Raw genomic sequence first — 16206 nt, 5'->3', positions numbered from 1 at the left:
ATGTCTGTCTCGAATGCGCCTCGATAATTCTTAGATAGGACTCAGTCTGGCACGGGGAAATCGGATAGAAATTCGCCCCCTACAAGATTTTCGTCCTTTGTGGGGGCGGAAGTGGGCGGGGCTAAGTTTTGAAATATTTTTGTAGCAGTGACATATCACAGAAGTCTGGATCCAAAACATCGTTGCTCTAGCTCTTATAGTCTTTGGACAGACGGACGGACGGACAGACGGACAGACAGACATGGCTAAATCGACTCGGCTATTGATGCTGATCAAGAATATATATACTTTATGGGGTCGGAAACGATTCCTTCTGGACGTTACACACATCCACTTTTACCACAAATCTAATATACCCCAATACTCATTTTGAGTATCGGGTATAATAAAAGAAGAACCAAACATAAAACTAACAACAGAATCCAGGTTTAACCGGAGCAAGGAATTGGTTATGGGACTTACAAGTTGGTTGTGGAAAGTGTGGACATACTTATCAATTACTCTACTCAAATGATGAGAAACTCCGGTGTTAGTGAGAATCTCTATCTTCTCTACCCTCCCAACCTGACCGTATAGACCCTTGAATAACGTTAAACAGTTATCATCCCACCACTTCGATCATGCCTTTCTGAGGACGGACTCCTGAATTTAGAACATATTATGATTGTACTTCAAAATCAATATCATTATATATATATTTCCATAATTCCCTAATCATATAATTAAATTCTTGGAGGGGGGGGTTTTCTTAACTTATAATTAAATTCATTTTTTTGCTGTGTCTCGATAGCTTAATATATATGTAAAGAATTGAGAAGAAATATTAGGAAAAATAAAGATTTAAAAATGACCATCATATATGGGTAACAGATTCTAAAGGGGTGAGAGGTACCAATACATTATGGTAACGGATATATAAAGGTGATATCAATAGAAAAATATATGTAACACGCAGGTTACTTCCCAGCTCAGTGCATATATGTACTTTACTTGTTCTTATTTACAAACTCACAGCGCTTTTGGTAGGCTAGTACCGTTTATTCCATCCGTGATCGTTGAGCTCAATGATGACGTTGGTGTATACTTCTAAGGAAAAGAAAAGATATTTAATACGAGTATATATGCACGTGAGCGTACTAGAGTGTACTGCTTTGTAATCTCAAGAAAAATTAATGTTGCTCTCATACCCATTAGTTTCCAAAAACCATTATGTTGGCTGGGTTACATAACTAACTATAAAACTGTATACATCGTGTGACGAAAGAGAATGGTTTTAGTCTGGCACATGAAATCTAGAGGAAAAAGGGGCGTGTGTGACATCAACGAGTAACTACGATCCTCTATTGACGTATTCGAGAGACATGTCAGCCAGGCTGAGTAGGACTGCGCCTCCGGAAGAATCCAACAATAATGCAATCAATTCGAGTTCATTATTGAGTGTCGATGGCGCAGCTAAATCAGTTGACGATGGGGTACATTAGCTCCTTAGCTTGACTTCAGGTTGCCGATCCGATTCGACGTCGGTCTGCGGACTACACTTTCATTGGAGGCTCGATAACGGGTGGCATCAATGACGCGAAAAATAAAGTTCCGGAGGCGCCTCTTGGTTTTCGCCGTGCATCACCACGGTTGTTGAGGCTTTCGACAGACAACGCCAAGCTGCAGGTCTCGCTGTTCGGTGTTTTCCCGCGGGTTCACTACTTGTCTTTTCGATCCGCCCCACAACTCTCGTAGACCACACCGTATATGCACTCCTATGCAACTGATGATCGCACGAGCAGTAACGTGGCTACGGGCCGCCGTCCTATAACACAAATTCTTATATATAAATATTACCACAAACACTTTCCAAACTAATCACGGACATACCAGCTAGGTTTTTCTTTACACTTCTTCCCTGGGTAAATCTCCTGATTCTCGGTCTTAATTGAAACTCAACTCAAGAGGTATGGCGTAGATGCCAGAACTGTTCGTTGGCTAAATATATATATATATATATATATATTTATTTATTCCCGAGTAAACACGTCCGCTTTAATCAATCGATTCTCAGTCAATAACTCCAGCCCAACTTCTGCAAGTTCAGCTAAGCGGTACCGAACCAAAAGCTCGAAGATCGGATGATATTTGTAAACTTTACCTGCATAATCGGATGATCTTAGGAACTTTAACTGTATAATCGGATGATCTTTCGCCCAATTGAGCGAAATTTTGGTCAAGCTTTTAATCTATGCTCTCCCTACGCTACGCTACTCTCTTGGGTCAAGGTAAACGTGACGTCTTTCGCTTAAATGCGTGCGCTGCGCGCCGACTCTCTTTAGAAAGCTTTTCGGAAAGCTTGCAGCTTACGATCCACTTTCGGAGTTACTATGTATTTGCACTTTTAAGCATTACCAAAAGAAAACTGTGCTTATTCGTGATGTTCCATACTCTTTCCCTAAATTCGGCACCTACACCACAGTTGAAGACGTAATTGTTCTTACAATGAGACTTAAACTGAAGAAGGCCATTTATTAAGGTTTAAGCTGAATATCTTTTAAGTGATAGACTCCTAAGTTTTTCTTATCTTCGCTAGCTAATTGGTAATACATTGTCCCCACTCGGCGAATAACCTTGGCTGATATAAACACAGGCGCCAGTTTAGCGCTGAACTTTTTTAAAGCGTTGCTCTGACAAAAATTCCGGGCATACACGACGTCTCCAACTTTAAGTTGACGAACCCGGCTACGTAAGTTGTATGTCCTCGCATTTTGCTCGTGTGATTCAGCTACCTTTTGCTGAGCGGCTTGTCGACATACTTGTACTACATCTGGATATTCGACTCTGGTGTCATCCGATAGGAGATTTAGTCGTCTGAGTAGTTCATAATCCTTTCCGTTAAGAATCATATTCTGCCCAAATGCAAGAAAATAGGGCGAATACCCTGTGCTTCTATGGATATTGGCTCGTAACGCCGCACTAATTTCAGGTAACTTGTTGTCCTAATTAGTATGATCTTTGCCGACGTACGCTCTTATAGCCGCTAACACGGATCGGTTTAACTGTTCACTGGCATTGGCTTGCGGTGAGTATATTGCAGTGCAACGGTGAGTTACCCCGAATCTGGTAAGAAATGACTTGAAATTCCCATAGACAAACTGCGAACCATTATCGGTGAGTATAGTCTCAGGGACCCCGAAAGTATAAATAACATATTTTCTAGGAAGTCACACACCTTACTGGAGGTAAACTTCTTGAGCGGACATAAGAAATGAAATTTGGTGTTGTGATCTACGATTATTAAGATACCAATATTCCCTTGCTTGGAACGCGGATACGGGCCCAACAAATCCAGATAAAGCTTTTAAAAAGGTCTTTCTGAATTCATTGGCTTACCCATTGGTGGTCTTAAGACGACATTAGCACTTTTGTTCTGGCGACAAACGTCGCATTGTGATACATAGGCTCGTATTTGTGTAACCATTTTTGGCCAAAACAAGTACCTTTTCACTTTTTCAACGGCTTTCCCAATACCACTGTGGGAAGCGTCTGGGGGTCATGAGCCCTGGAAATTATATCGCTGGCAAGACCTGATGGAATCCAAAGCTTCCAAGTATGTTTATCTGCTATCGCGTCCCCTGAGGATGGTTCGGTTCTTTTATAAACCAAATTATCGTCAACCTTCAAATCGGGTAACTTAAGTTGATTAAGCCTTATGTGTTCTATTAGATCCATGTATTCTTTCGATTTAAACTCTGTAGAAGTAAGGTCGACTATGGGTCCGTTGCCGTTCAACTCTCGTACCTCGGGTTCATCTTGGCGTGACAACGCGTCGGCCACTACGTTTTCGGACCCTTTACGATGTGATATTTGAAAATTAAATCCCTGTAATTTTTTAACCCAGCGGGCCAAGCGACCTGACAAATCTTTTTGCCTCATAAGCCATTGTAGGGACGCATGGTCCGTTATAACTTGGAAATCCTGTCCTTCTACGTAAGCTCTAAACTTCTTTATTCCTTTAATCCCTGCCAAGCACTCGAGTTCGGTGACCGAATAGTTTCGTTGCGCCTTGGAAAGTTTCTCGGACATAAAAGCTATAGGTAACTCTATCCCTATCTCTCTATAACTGATCCCTTCGTTTAATTGAGCTAGTACGCAGCCCAAACCAAAAGTGCTTGCGTCACATATTAACAAAAAGGGTTTCTTAAAATCGGGGGTGGCTAGGCGTGGTAGCTATCAACTGGTCTTGCCGCAAATTGCCCTGGCAAATAATGCAAAACGAGTCTTGGTTGATCAATGCCGAAGCTAAATTTTCATTACTACGGTGGACCGCCATGATTGGTATGAATTTCTTAATAATAATAAATAAAAAAAAATAATAATAATGAAAATAAAATTATGAAACTAATATGCAAATATGAGTTAATGAATATGAAATTTTTCTTATTTCCGTCGGTAAATATTTAATATGTTCGCCCTCTCCAGGCATGATCTAGGTGGTCTACTACTAACTGTACGTTTCCATTTGAATAGTTGAGTAATTAAGTTGGGTATGTTGGACAGTTCTATTACCAGTTTCGAAGGTATAAGTCCGGATAATGGACAGTCTCTACTTATCATAAATAGACGATCGTGATTCCTAAAATCTGTGACTTTTTCCTAACACAAACTAGAATTTGATAAGGGAATCTCTACAGGCAAGCTAGAGATAATTTAATGAATATAACTCTGAGTCGGGGTATCCGTCTTTTGAATAACTCCCGCAATTCCCTAAGTCAACATCTTTAGTTATCTCGTTGGTGGAGTCCTATATCGTGATATTAGCATATTATAACTACCTATATAAGCTAGTCCATCCGGCGTAAGAGACAACAGATTATACATAGGTCGACTTTTCCAACCATGAAAAATAGTCGTAGATTCCGTAGGCAACAGCTGTCGTACTCCCACCCGGAGAGATCTATCAGTATGGCATTATCAGAGAATTATTGTTTTGGATGGAATATAGAGCTATGGTGGAGCCTAGCCCCAGAATGACATGCCTCTGATACTAAAGTTAAGTACCAACTTTACGAGAGATCATGTCCCTTCGGGCCCCACGTTGGGCGCCAATTATGTAGCGTGCAGGTGTGGGATAGCTATCGTTTACCCATACTAGTATGAAGAGATTTCGTGTGCACCTCTAGCTATGCTCTGACTAAGCTCGCCGGATTGTCAGGGTTCGTTCTACTCTCTCCTATCACATACTGACACACACTCGCATAATGTTGTAGGTGCACATTTAAAAATTAAAAATAAAAGAAGAACTAAACATAAAACTAACAACAGAATCCAGGTTTAACCGGAGCAAGGAATTGGTTATGGGACTAACAACAGAATCCAGGTTTAACCGGAGCAAGGAATTGGTTATGGGACTAACAAGTTGGTTGTGGAAAGTGTGGACATACTTATCAATTACTCTACTCAAATGATGAGAACCTCCGGTGTTAGTGAGAATCTCTATCTTCTCTACCCTCCCAACCTATGCTATACAGGTAACCTGACCGTATAGACCCTTGAATAACGTTAAACAGTTATCATCCCACCACTTCGATCATGCCTTTCTGAGGACGGACTCCTGAATTTAGAACATATTATGATTGTACTTCAAAATCAATATCATTATATATATATTTCCATAAGTCCCTAATCATATAATTCAATTCTTGGAGGGGGGGGTTTTCTTAACTTATAATTAAATTCATTTTTTTGCTGTGTCTCGATAGCTTAATATATATGTAAAGAATTGAGATGAAATATTAGGAAAAATAAAGATTTAAAAATGACCATCATATATTGGGAACGGATTCTAAAGGGGTGAGAGGTACCAATACATTATGGTTACGGATATATAAAGGTGATATCAATAGAAAAATATATGTAACACGCAGGTTACTTCCCAGCTCAGTGCATATATGTACTTTACTTGTTCTTATTTACAAACTCACAGCGCTTTTGGTAGGCTAGTACCGTTTATTCCATCCGTGATCGTTGAGCTCAATGATGACGTTGGTGTATACTTCTAAGGAAAAGAAAAGATATTTAATACGAGGATATATGCACGTGAGCGTACTAGAGTGTACTGCTTTGTAATCTCAAGAAAAATTAATGTTGCTCTCATACCCATTAGTTTCCAAAAACCATTATGTTGGCTGGGTTACATAACTAACTATAAAACTGTATACATCGTGTGACGAAAGAGAATGGTTTTAGTCTGGCACATGAAATCTAGAGGAAAAAGGGGCGTGTGTGACATCAACGAGTAACTACGATCCTCTATTGACGTATTCGAGAGACATGTCAGCCAGGCTGAGTAGGACTGCGCCTCCGGAATGGGGTACAATACGATGGGGTACATTAGCTCCTTAGCTTGACTTCAGGTTGCCGATCCGATTCGACGTCGGTCTGCGGACTACACTTTCATTGGAGGCTCGATAACGGGTGGCATCAATGACGCGAAAAATAAAGTTCCGGAGGCGCCTCTTGGTTTTCGCCGTGCATCACCACGGTTGTTGAGGCTTTCGACAGACAACGCCAAGCTGCAGGTCTCGCTGTTCGGTGTTTTCCCGCGGGTTCACTACTTGTCTTTTCGATCCGCCCCACAATTCCCGTAGAACACACCGTATATGCACTCCTATGCAACTGATGATCGCACGAGCAGTAACGTGGCTACGGGCCGCCGTCCTATAACACAAATTCTTATACATAAATATTACCACGAACACTTTCCAAACTAATCACGGACATACCAGCTAGGTTTTTCTTTACACTTCTTCCCTGGGTAAATCTCCTGATTCTCGGTCTTAATTGAAACTCAACTCAAGAGGTATGGCGTAGATGCCAGAACTGTTCGTTGGCTAAATATATATATATATATATATATATATATATATATATATTTATTTATTCCCGAGTAAACACGTCCGCTTTAATCAATCGATTCTCAGTCAATAACTCCAGCCCAACTTCTGCAAGTTCAGCTAAGCGGTACCGAACCAAAAGCTCGAAGATCGTATGATTTTTGGAAACTTTAACTGCATAATCGGATGATCTTAGGAACTTTAACTGTATAATCGGATGATCTTTCGCCCAATTGAGCGAAATTTTGGTCAAGCTTTTAATCTATGCTCTCCCTACGCTACGCTACTCTCTTGGGTCAAGGTAAACGTGACGTCTTTCGCTTAAATGCGTGCGCTGCGCGCCGACTCTCTTTAGAAAGCTTTTCGGAAAGCTTGCAGCTTACGATCCACTTTCGGAGTTACTATGTATTTGCACTTTTAAGCATTACCAAAAGAAAACTGTGCTAATCCGTGATGTTCCATACTCTTTCCCTAAATTCGGCCCCTACAAGATTTTCGTCCTTTGTGGGGGCGGAAGTGGGCGGGGCTAAGTTTTGAAATATTTTTGTAGCAGTGACATATCATCTTCTTTGATTTCATTTGAACTTAATCGTGAGCGCTCTTCCGCTTTATTTAGTTTATTTTCCGACTGGTGCTCTAGACATGATAACTTTATAAAACTTATTGGGCTCCCTGAGTCGATGAGGCAATCTAAGGACAAGCATTTGTTATTGTAATTGCTAATGTATATATTAAATTTGTATATGTAATCGTTAAAAACATCGTTGCTCTAGCTCTTATAGTCTTTGAGCACTAGGCGCTGAAGGGGACGGACAGACGGACAGACGGACGGACGGACAGACGGACAGACGGACGGACGGACAGACGGACAGACGGACAGACGGACAGACAGACATGGCTCAATCGACTCGGCTATTGATGCTGATCAAGAATATATATACTTTATGGGGTCGGAAACGATTCCTTCTGGACGTTACACACATCCACTTTTACCACAAATCTAATATACCCCAATACTCATTTTGAGTATCGGGGGCCCGTCTCGGCCTCTAGTTCGACGGAATTGAGTCAAACGCCTACCATTGGTTTGGACGAGCTAGTGCGAAGGTTCTGGGAAGTGGAAAACTGCCACGGTCCCGCTACAGAAGCAACAAAGGAGGAAATTGCTTGCGAGGAACATTTCAAAAAACATTGCGGTCGGCTTCCAAGTGGCGAGTACTGCGTTCAGTTGCCTTGAAAGCTGAGTGACAGTCTTCTTGGAGATTCTTATCAACAAGCCTATCGCAGATTCCTCAATCTAGAGCGCAAGTTGGTTCGCAAACCACTTCTCAGGGCCCAATACGCCGCATTTATAAAGGAATACGTCGATTTGAATCACATGTCCCCTGTCAAAGGTGACGCTCTTAAACAATGCAAATTTTTTCTTCCTCATCACTACGTCTTAAGAGAAGACAAAACCACCACAAAACTCCGAGTAGTTTTCGACGGATCCGCTTGTACATCTACAGGATATTCCCTCAACGATATATTTATGTCAGGCCCAACAATTCAGCCACAGTTAGTTACGACTCTTCTTCGATTTCGTACCGTTCGTATAGCATTGACTGGTGACATTTGTAAAATGTATAGATGCGTCCGTGTCTCGCCCCAAGATAGTTTTCTGCAGTGCATACTTTGGCGTGACTCACCCCTCGAGGAGCTAAGAACATTCAAGCTGGATACCGTGACCTATGGAACGAAACCAGCAGCATTTCTGGCCGTCCGTTTTATGCACCAACTAGCGGCAGACGAGAGTTCGTCATATCCAATTGGAAGTTGTGCTGCGGGACTTTTACGTGGATGATTTGCTAACGGGAGGAGATACTACAAATGAGGTGCTGGAAATAATTCGCCAGGTGTCAGGACTCATAGCCAAAGGAAATTTCAAGATCAGGAAATGGTGTTCCAACGATACATCTGTACTCGATCAAACACCCCATGAAGATAGGGAAACATTTGTTAAATTTACTGATGGCAGCTCTGTAACCAAGACGCTAGGTTTAGCATGGAATCCCACTTCGGATGATCTATTATTTTCATTCTGTCCCAATCAAGTCCCTTCGAAACCAACTAAGCGAGTTGTATTGTCAACTATTGCACGATTTTATGATCCACTTCGACTTATAGGGCCAGTAATTACTATAGCAAAAATATTTATACAGCAGCTGTGGAAAGAAAAGCTTCATTGGGATGAAAGTCTGCCAGTCTCCTTACGCACAACTTGGATCAACTTTATTCAGCAGTTTGACTCTATGCAACAAAAATCTTTCCCGCGCCTATCGTTCCTTCGAAGCAGCAACCTTGAAATGCATGGATTTTGTGATGCCAGCATGAGTACTTATGGAGCTTGCATCTACGCTGTTTCGCAAGGCGACAATGGAGTCAAGGCAAATCTTCTATCTTCCAGATCTCGTGTAGCGCCACTGAAGACTATCACAATACCCAAGTTGGAATTATGTGGTGCAGCGCTACTCGCTCAGCTTATGCATGAAGTGTCTTTGATGAACTTCAATTGCTCTTATTATTGCTGGTGTGACTCCACAGTCGTTTTGGCTTGGATCAAAAATCAACCATCCAACTTCAATGTATATGTCGCTAATAGACTTTCTGTTATTCAGGAACTCACATCTGGAATGTCTTGGCTGCACGTGGCAACTGATCTAATCCCTGCCGATATGCTTTCTCGAGGATCATTGCCAGCTGAGCTCATCAATTCTCATCTTTGGAAGTATGGACCTACATACTTGACAGCCAGTAAGGATCAATGGCCAAGTACGCCTGCTCTTCCAGAGCCGGTTTTGGAGGCACGAAAAACCATACTAATTACAAACTGCGCGTCAAGATATTTGGTTGAAGAATCAAAGTTTGTAAATTCCTTCCCCAAAATGCAACGAATTTTTGCGTATGTATGCAAATTCATTCATCGACGAAAGTCTGGAATAACTGTGGAGGACTGGCGTTTGTGAACCGAACTGCTTATTCGTCTTACTCAGCAATCACGTCTATCTACTGAAATAAGAGCCCTGGAAACGCGAAAGGACATCAAGGCTTCAAGCTCGATCGTCTCGCTTTCGCCATTTTTAGATGATTGCGGCTTGCTTCGAGTTGGAGGGCGTCTTAAAAACTCTACCTTGGACTTCGAAGCACGGCATCCCATAATATTGCCCAAGAATCATTCCATCACTTCTGCTCTGATACGGCACTTACACGAAAAACACCTTCACGCTGGACCCCAGTCGCTATTAGCCATCATTCGTCAAACGTACTGGCCAATCGGTGGCCGAAAGACCGTAGCACACGTAATCCAATTAGAGTGAAGAGTGATCTTCCGGTCAGCGAATCTCGTGCATTTTTAGTTACCGGCGTGGACTATTGCGGTCCGTTCCTGTATAAATCAGAAGTTCGAAACCGGCCCCCACTAAAGTGCTACATGAGCATTTTTATATGCTTCTCCACCAAGGCGGTTCACATCGAGCTTGTGAAGGATCTTACAACGTCTGTGTTCCTCTCTGCTCTTCGCCGTTTCATTTGCACCCGTGGAAGACCGATTCGTATTTGGTCAGATAATGCCACAAATTTTGTTGGAGCGCGGAACGAACTGGCGGAACATAAGTCGCTATTCCTAAGCGACAGTCATCAAGAAGCCGTGCATCAAGCTTGTTTCACCGATTGCATCGATTGGCGTTTCATTCCTCCTAGATCGTCACATTTTGGAGGATTGTGGGCGGCGTCAGTCAAGCTTGCTAAACATCATCTTCGACGTGCCCTTGGATCCTCGCTTCTTGGATTTGATGAGCTGCGCACTCTCGCGTGCAACATCTGTGCAATCATTAATTCAAGGCCATTGTTTCCTCTTTCAGAGAACCCTGCAGATCTCGATGTACTCACGCCCAACCATTTTCTGGTTGGCGCCCCCATCACAACCTTCTTGGAGCCTGACTTGGTTCACTTGGCAGAAGGTCACACAGCTTCAGCAAATCTTTCGGTCTCGCTGGCGCCAATCGTATTTAACCAGTCTTCAAGAAAGAACGAAGTGGCGCACCCGGAATCCTGAGCTTCACGTCAATGATGTCGTTCTTGTTAAGGACGAGAACTTCCCTCCTCTGAAGTGGCCTCCAGCGACAATCCTCGAGCTCATCCCAGGAGCTGATGGCGTATCTCGAGTCGCCTTGATCAGGATGGCTACAGGTGTTAGCCGAAGAGCACTTGCAAAACTATGTCTATTGCCTCTACGAGATGAGGTGAAAGGCATGGATCCTTCCACGGGGGAGTATGTTCGGGCGAAGCCCGAGTGTAAATTTTGTACCATCGTTCTATTGCCTATCAATTTACTTTCCTTTCCATTTTTGTCATTATACTAAACTAACGTAACGTAAGCGTAGCTTTATCTATGCTCGCTCAGCAACATGCTCTCATTTAATCATCTCACGGGGGAGTATGTTCGGGCGAAGCCCGAGTGTAAATTTTGTACCATCGTTCCATTGCCTATCAATTTACTTTCCTTTCCATTTTTGTCATTATACTAAACTAACGTAACGTAAGCGTAGCTTTATCTATGCTCGCTCAGCAACATGCTCTCATTTAATCATCTCACGGGGGGAGTATGTTCGGGCGAAGCCCGAGTGTAAATTTTGTACCATCGTTCTATTGCCTATCAATTTACTTTCCTTTCCATTTTTGTCATTATACTAAACTAACGTAACGTAAGCGTAGCTTTATCTATGCTCGCTCAGCAACATGCTCTCATTTAATCATCTAGTCTTTATCTATGCTCGCTCTTGTTATCTTTTCCTATTTTCCTTCATATGCCGTCGCTATGCCGTCAGCAGCTGCGCCTGCTCTAGCAGTTACCGCTTGACATAGTTGGAGAACAGACCTTTTTTGTCACCAATCTATTACTTTGGCTCGAGATCGGCTCGCTTGCCTCATCCAAGTGTATCACTCTAATACTATTGTAAAAGGCTCTGGCATCTTCGGACACCCTCAACACACAAAATACCTATAATAAAATTTATAACGTTTCGGAAATTATTAATTCGTGAAATTATTGAACAATCATAGTCAGCGAAAAATCTCGTCGTCTCAACATATATATATGTATATATATACATATGTTTATGCAAACTGTGTGCGCGATGATAATTTGCAGATGATACGAAACCTAAATAAATGTATAGCAAACAAATAAAATTATATTGCCGTAAATTAAAAAAAAACAGTGGATAATGGAAACGATTTATTTATTATCAGTAAATGAATAAATATATAGTATATCAATTGTGCCGATTTCAACATTATGAGAGAATGCATTGCATAAAAATAATAATGGACAAACCAAAAACAAAAACTCTTTGCTAATTCAATAAAATATATATGTATGCATATCTGTGTAGCGATACATATGCAGAAACTTGATGTTGGTAGTCTTTAAGTATTTAAGAATTTTCGTGTGATGCTTTTTATTATTCGTTCAATTGATTTCAAATCAAAGTAAACCCATTCGAAATATATATGTTGGAAAATGAAATGCAATGAAGTCTCAATCTTTGTCCCGGGGTCAGGGGTTGTCCAAAGGAAGAGTTCAGCGTTTTGGCCGGAATTCCAAACAAGCGGCCACTGGCTTTAATTAACCTGTAACAAATGTCAGACCGCCTATCGTCGTCATCTCGTTGTGGGCTTTTGCTCCGGCATGAGATAAACAGAAAGCATAAAAGAGCAATCTGGCGATGATAACACAACGAGTATAATCTGTGTGTTGGCCATTTGGAAATCAGTTCTTCAACGATTCGCATCGCGATTCTACGTGACTTTGACAGAGTTAGAGTTAGGGGAGTCACGGCTGCAAGACAATGCCGCTAAAAAGTCGATCAAACGCTTAAAATGTAATCAAGTTCGGTTCGGACCATATCTTATCTTGAACCTTGACATATGCCAAAGGCTTTAGTGTGAATCAAGGAGCACCCACTCATCCGGCAGACAGAAAGCTAGCCATCAAAGCAAACGAGTGTTAACTGATTCGGCTATAATGGATAATCTTGGGGCTATGCTTCTCACCCTCTGCCTCCTTGGCCTCCTGATCTTCCTGCTGCGTGTAAGTGGACACTACAGTCCATCTACTGCTGCTCCTGGTTGCCCCAACTATCAAGTATCTTTTGCAGGTGCTGATGATAACCTTTCGCTCCTATTCGATGTCGCTGCGCCTCAAGGATGAGCCAGGTAAGTGGGGAGTGGGATGGTTGTTCTTGAGAACAAACATAAATATTTTCCAGAGTTGGGACACTGAACTGGTGCCCGAGAAGAGTGCCCGCTCTCCATAAATCATGAAATATATTCTTAATATATACATACAATAGTATTCCACACACACAAACACAAACACTGCCATGACGGACAGTGCAGCCGAGGTACGCTCCAAAGCAGAAATTAAGGCCTCCGCCAGAAGGACCAGCATAGACAGATGGCCGGCCACGAGACAGAGGACTGGTGCCCCGAGTGTGGCACAGGCATAGAGGAGGACGCTCGCCACGTCCTCTTCGACTGCCACAGGTTTGACCTCGAGCGTCAGACATTGGAGACAGCAGCAGGGTCTATGGTCAGCACCGAGACTCTGGTGCCGCTGATGCTGGCAGACCCGAAGGTGTGGGAAGCGGCCGCGGAGTTCGCCTCTAGCGTGATGCGAACGCTTAGGTCCTTGGAGAAGGCGGAAGGAGCAGACGGAGTAGGTGTCCACGCCACTGCGAAGAAATGCTTTGCGGCAGTACCGCAGTCCGCGGGGCCCCTAGTCCCAACATAATCTTGTCCGTTAAATTAAGATAAATATAAATTGTATAGTATATATTATAGAGCAAATAAATAAGTATATGAATATAAAAAAAAAAAAAAAAAAAAAAAAACTCTCGCAAAAACGATTGTCCATGTACAGATATATATCTATTTGCGCACATTTATCATATCGCCTCATTAGATATTGCCAGGCACGAAACAAAACGGAAAACAGAGCAGAAATCACAACCAGCCGTAAGTAAGCCCCTGGCTCGGGTTGCTGCCTTTGTCACCTTATCAGCTAATGATTACAAAGCAAATATGTGCGGGTGTGCGGCGGGTGTGCGCAGGTCTGACCCATGCCCGGTTGGGGCCATCAATTTGGGCCAGTCTAGTTAGTCAGTTCGATCGAGCTCCGCCGCGTCGCCTTTGAAGCAATTGATACACTTCGATTCGTGTTACGCAAAATAATAAATAGATAGATAGACAAGAAATTATATCGAGTGGAATATGGCCCCTGCTTTAAACAGTACGGTTAATAGAGCTACAATAGAGTAATAGAGCTACAACCACAATTGCGAATTTGACGACCACTACTACGTCGATTAGTAATGCCACTGTGAGCCCAACTCCTGCTGGGTGGGCCAGCAATGGTGGCAGATATACCGCTACGTGGGAAGGTCCCTACGTGTACTACTATTTTAACTATGTGATGTATGTAATCCTGGTGTTTCTGTTCATCTTCCTTCTACCGCCTGTGGTGATTATGGTAAGCTGAGATCGATTTGGGATCTGCTCCTGCTAACCCTCCGCTTACTCCCATCCCCCTACAGCGAGGTAATTTGTCACCAGTTTTGTACTTTTAATTCAGATAGTGCTATATGACCTGCTTGAGTGCTTCGAGGAAACCAAAGTTAATCAGTCCCAGGTAGAGGTAGTAACAGTTCAGCTTGAGCAGCTCCCAGCGCTCGCGCAGTTGCAGCCATAGGGCCCGCGAACGGGAGTTGGCCAGCTGGGTCCTCTGCTCGGCATACGAGGATTGGACACAGAACTTGGACATGACCCAGAACGCGGTCATGCGGTTCTGTGTGCGCAACGTCGATTCAATGGCCCGAATCAAATCGTTCGTCTTCAGGATGAGCAGCATCTGGCGATCGACCTGCTCCAGGACATCCGAAATGTGAGGTAGCACCATGGAAGTGTTGCTCTGAAGGGTGTCATTCTGCAAATGGAGATACAAATCATCAACATTAGAGTTCGAGAGAGAAAATTTGGATAAACTCACCTCCTCTTTGGAATATTTGACTTTGGTGATGCCCTGCATGACCGTCTCCCTGGGACGGCCAGTCACCATGCAGGCAAACAGTCCGTACAGATCCCCCTTGATTCCCAACTGCTCGCTGTGAAACCGCATGGCCTTGCGGTCCACATTGAGTATGCTTAGCCAGAGCTTGGAGTAATCGTAGCGGAACTTGTCCGTCAAGTTGGCGTACAGCCCGTGGTCCAGCAGGATGATCTCTACATTGTGCTGAGGTGTGCGCCGCACCAGAATGTTTCCCGGATGCGGATCACTGTGTACAAAGCCCGTCTTGAAGATCATCTCCGAGTACAGCTGGCCGATGCGATTGGAAACCGCAAAAGCGTCGATTTTGTGCACTTTGTTGCTCTTAATGTAGGAGAGGTCCGTGACATGGCCACCCTCCAGATACTCCATGACCAGAACACGGGTGGAGCTCAGATGCCAGTAGATCTTGGGCACGCGCAGCCAGCTGTACTTCTCAAAATTCTTGGCAACCTTCTCGGCGTTGCGGCCCTCGTTCCAATTAGAGTGAAGCCTCGAACTCTCGAGCAAATAATGGCAGATCTTCCGGTCATCGAATCTCGTGCATTTTTAGTTACCGGCGTGGACTATTGCGGTCCGTTCCTGTATAAATCAGAAGTTCGAAACCGGCCCCCACTAAAGTGCTACATGAGCATTTTTATATGCTTCTCCACCAAGGCGGTTCACATCGAGCTTGTGAAGGATCTTACAACGTCTGTGTTCCTCTCTGCTCTTCGCCGTTTCATTTGCACCCGTGGAAGACCTATTCGTATTTGGTCAGATAATGCCACAAATTTTGTTGGAGCGCGGAACGAACTGGCGGAACATAAGTCGCTATTCCTAAGCGACAGTCATCAAGAAGCCGTGCATCAAGCTTGTTTCACCGATTGCATCGATTGGCGTTTCATTCCTCCTAGATCGTCACATTTTGGAGGATTGTGGGCGGCGTCAGTCAAGCTTGCTAAACATCATCTTCGACGTGCCCTTGGATCCTCGCTTCTTGGATTTGATGAGCTGCGCACTCTCGCGTGCAACATCTGTGCAATCATTAATTCAAGGCCATTGTTTCCTCTTTCAGAGAACCCTGCAGATCTCGATGTACTCACGCCCAACCATTTTCTGGTTGGCGCCCCCATCACAACCTTCTTGGAGCCTGACTTGGTTCACTTGGCAGAAGGTCACACAGCTTCAGCAAATCTTTCGGTC

The sequence above is a fragment of the Drosophila miranda genome (genome assembly GCF_003369915.1).
Source record: "Drosophila miranda strain MSH22 chromosome Y unlocalized genomic scaffold, D.miranda_PacBio2.1 Contig_Y2_pilon, whole genome shotgun sequence".
Taxonomy (NCBI): Eukaryota; Metazoa; Arthropoda; class Insecta; order Diptera; family Drosophilidae; genus Drosophila; species Drosophila miranda.
This window is presented reverse-complemented; position numbering follows the sequence as displayed.